General features: G+C 37.0%; 1 pseudogene; it reads left to right on the top strand.

Annotated features, from left to right (window-relative positions):
* Window positions 1–3336: 3336 nt before the first annotated feature.
* Window positions 3337–3473, top strand: LOC120070405 (annotated as a pseudogene).
* The last annotated feature ends 1112 nt before the right edge of the window (window positions 3474–4585 follow it).

Below are 4585 nucleotides of genomic sequence, written 5' to 3'. Positions count from 1 at the left end.
CATTTGGATTAGAATTAGTAGGTCGCCCAGACATGAGCGGTTCACTACAATTTTGTTGATTATGCCCATAGTTCCCACACCTACCATATTTTATTTATTTGCGGTGTTCTCCTCTTGATGGTATTCTTTTTACTCTTCGTCACCCGACCTGTACCATTTTTCTAGAAGGTGTAATACGATTTTACATATATCTCGGAGGTCTCTTCCATTAAGATATATGATCGAGTGGATTTATGGGCTCTGCATAAGCAGCCATGAGGGAGACAATGCTATAGAATGAAATACACAAACCTTGGATGAGGATGTTTCATTCTCACGCAGCCACAATTGCATGCGAACATGGGATACCGAGTGAGTAAAATTCCTTGCACGTGCATTCCTTTGTATGGAGGTTCACAATACCGTCCAATCGATTGTCCCACACATAGATCCTATAACAATCAATCGGATCATCTCGATATCGTTTACCCTTGTCACACTTAGTTGCTAATCTGTTTTCACAGTAGTCCGAGTGTGACATCGTTCGAGATGCTCAATAATTTCTCCATTCATAAAACCATGACTGGATGAGGCCTCGAACATGTTCCAATAAGCACATTATGGGCAGCTGTTGATATTCTTTGATTAATGAATTAAAACACTTTGCACTTTTGGACGTCATGTTATCATATCTTTGTTCTATTTGGTAAACATGCACCCACCTTTCAAGACCAATATCCTCCAAATATTTCGATACAACACCCTTTCGAAAAGTACGTAGTTGGTCCAAATGCGCTTGGAACTCTGACATTTTAAATGCCCTAGCTGCATCTTTGAAAATCCTAATAATCATATTGTCCTTAAAGTTGGAAAGAATATTATTTTCTAGGTGGTATGTGCACGATTCATGAAATGTCATAGGAAAAACTACATGAATGACATTTCCAATAGATACCGCTCAATCGGACACGAACACTAAGCTAGGGGGTTCTCCAATGGCACACTTTAAATTCGACATAAACTACTTCCAAGCTTGATCAGTTTCATTGTCCATTATGGCATATGCTAGTGGGTAAACTTGGTTGTTACTGTCCATGGAAATGCCGACCAACATGGTCCCTTTGTATTTTCCTTTCAGATGCAATCCATCAACAATTATCACAGTTTGACAACTTGAAAAACCTCTAATACAAGGTCCTAATTTCCATAAACATGTACTTGAAATTAACATCATTTTCAAGTTCGATTTCAAACTTTGTACCTAGATTCTTCATTTTTAACGCTTCACCATATGCACGTAAAACAACGTACAACTCTTCTAAAGTACCCCTAGTGAGAGCATAAGCGGTTTCCCTTGCACGCCACGCCTTATCGTAACTTATGTTTATGTCATACTATTTCCTCATATCCTCAATGATGTGACGAGGTTTATAAACACATCTTATGCCTGTAAACTTGTCTTTGATTAGTTCACCAACTACCACAGTCGTTGCTTGTCTATGGTCATGATTTAAAATTCCAATAGAACATGTGTGTGACCGCATATACTTTATGATCTTAAATATGTCATACCCTGGAATTTTCACTGCACGAAGACTCCACTTACAATTATCCACTATACATTTGATAGTAAACAAATACTTAGTTGACTTCCTTACCTTATATTCAAAATTATTGTTTATAAACAGAATAGACAATCTCATTTTTAAGTCACTCTTACTCAAAAAAAGTTGACCAACTTCAACATCTGTCTCAGATGAAAGGTACCAGGCATAATCAATTCCCCTTTACGACATGAAGACATGGAATTCAACCCTGCTAATCTCTCATTAACAGCAACTGTAGGTCTTGCACCTCTAAAGGACCACAGTTCATAAAATTCAATCCAACTAATCTTTAATTATCAACCACGAAAGGATCACACTCTTTTGAAGGACCACAATCCATAAAATTCAAGCCTGATGATCTCTCATTACCAACAACGAAAGGATCATGCTCTTCTGAAGGACCACAATCCATTAAAGTAAGTCCTCCCGATCTCTCATTACCAAGCACATGTCCGTTACATTGAGTTTCTCTTTCCAAATCCACTACATGAATGCTGTCATTGTCTATTGATAATGTTGATGGTTGAGTGTTCATATACAATGGAATATCACCCTCTTCTCGATTAAGCTCATATGATACCTCGTATTGTCTGTCTACACTCGTACTATCATAACTCATATTCACATTTCCATCGTGGTATGATTTTAGCGTTACATATAGCTGAACTCTATAAAGATCTTCCTAGAAAATAAGGAAGCGAACATCATCGTCATTTCGTATGTACTGTGGAGGGGCTTCAAAGTCAAGCTTATATTTAACTCACATAACAACATCAAACTATAAGCAACTTACATTTGCAACCTATAAATGTGAGCTAAGTTTTTAATACTTCAATGTAATAGGCACGATGATTCCTGTTAACTCGCCTTCAACATACAAATTTTGGTTCTTATCCCAATGACCTCCGTATCGAATTAGTAAACACTTTTCTGTTATCCTACAAAGCAAAAGAACATTTTTTTATTAAGCAGATAGTAATACACATGGATCTCTCTCGCTGTCACTCCCAATTTCTCTTGCTTTATCTCGCTCTCACGTTTTTGCTCAATCTCGCTCTCACGCCATCGCTCTATCTCTCTCTCTCCAACTTTCTCGCTGTCGCTCTCTCTCTCTCCACCTTTCTCGTTGTTGCTCTTTCTCACACCCCTTTCGTTATGCTATTTACATACATTTTTAAGATCACGTTCCTACAAACACCAATGAAACCAGGTTTAAGAAAAATCCGTATCGTTATGAAAAACCCATTCTGAAAACTTCGTTTTTTTTTTTTTGAAAAACTCACTTTTGAAAAACCTTGTTCAATAAATCTCCGTTCAACAAAATGACAGTTCAAATGAAGTTTAGATCTTAAAGAATTCACCATTACATGTTTGCTGTGTGTTAACGATTTTAAGTTGTAGACAGATTTCATGAAAGTTGTCAAATCAATCGTACAGTGAAAAACAATCACATCACGATGGAAGATAGACAGATAACGAGAGCGAGATCCACGTAGCGAGAGCAAGACAATTATCAGGGGCAATTCTTGTAATCTCATATCGTGATAACGTCAGCAGAAGGTCAATTGATTGTTTTTTTTAAAAAAATCGGGTCATTTGGCATTGTGGGCCCAAGTTTTAGGTCATTGGCCCAAATTTCCCTTGTCTTTTTTCATACCTTTCTTTCAAAAAATATTTAAACAATTATATCGCATTTATGATAAATGTTTTAATCCATATGATGGATCTCTATAATAATTCTCTATCATTTGTACTTACCTGGATGGGGCTTTTGAGTGATCAAGAAGGCCCCCGACCTAGGTTGGTGACCTCCATTGCAGTTAGGAGGGCTGCCCGTCTAAGGTTGGTTGAAAGTGGCAGAGCTGAAGGAAATTTTCGAAAAAAATCCTTTGAGTGGAAGCAAAGATCGTCCCAAATTCCATTTTTATTGAATATAAGGTTTTACAGTAAAACAACAACAAGATATGCATTTACATGATTGTAGCATGCTTTAAAACAAAATACTTAGGGTTTCAGAAACCTTACCTTTGAAGAACTCTTTCTTCAAGAACTCCCTCGTACAAGCCACAAACAAAACTCCTTCTCCACGCGGATCTCCTTCTTCAAGAACGGACTGAAGGAACTCTTATTCAACAGACCCTATGAGTGGAAGCAAGATCTTTTCAAGTCCATTGTGAAAGAATTGAAGGCATTAACAAACATATAGAACAGTTATGCATCTAAGAACAAATTACAACATACTTTAGTAATAAGTAACAAAAGGAACGAGAGACATACCTTTGAAGAACTCCTCTTCTGTGAATCTTTCGCTCTTATGAAGAACTGGAACAACCTCTCGCTGTTGCTACAATCGTCTAGGAAATCTCTTACTGTTGCTTAGATCACGATTAGTCTTCTCCACGAACAAGAAACCCCTTCGACACCACCACCCTAAAAACTTGGTATTCTCGGAGTGAGAATCCAGGAGGTGTGGGCTCTGTTGGATTTGGTAAAGCGATGAAGGAAAGCAACGATCGAACTATACGATCAAACAAGTGGGAGAATGTACTGTCTATCGCATAGACTTTATATGCTTGATCGTTTAGTAAATCTTGCTAGGTACACGATCGTTTAGTAAAAACACTCTTGATCGTTTACACGATCATTTAGTAAATCCCTCTTGGCACGCGATTGCTTAGTAAATCACGCTGGATCATCTACATGATCGTTTATAAAAGGCGCTTTACACGATCGTTTAGGCTGTCAATTAGAAGGCTATCATGTAGTCTCTCGTCAACTAAACGATTAGTAAAACACTTCATGAAACAATTTTTTTTTCAAAATGAAATTTCATTTTATTCTTCAGTTATGAAAACTGAACATAACCTCCCACTTTCATGCACGGTTAGAGGAGAAACCACCCACAATTATCATATAATTGTTTTAATTATAAATGAGTATAATAACTAACTTATCATATTATATTTATAACCTATAGTTTTAATATCACATCATATGTA

The sequence above is a fragment of the Benincasa hispida genome, chromosome 1 (genome assembly GCF_009727055.1).
Source record: "Benincasa hispida cultivar B227 chromosome 1, ASM972705v1, whole genome shotgun sequence".
Taxonomy (NCBI): Eukaryota; Viridiplantae; Streptophyta; class Magnoliopsida; order Cucurbitales; family Cucurbitaceae; genus Benincasa; species Benincasa hispida.
This window is presented reverse-complemented; position numbering and strand designations above follow the sequence as displayed.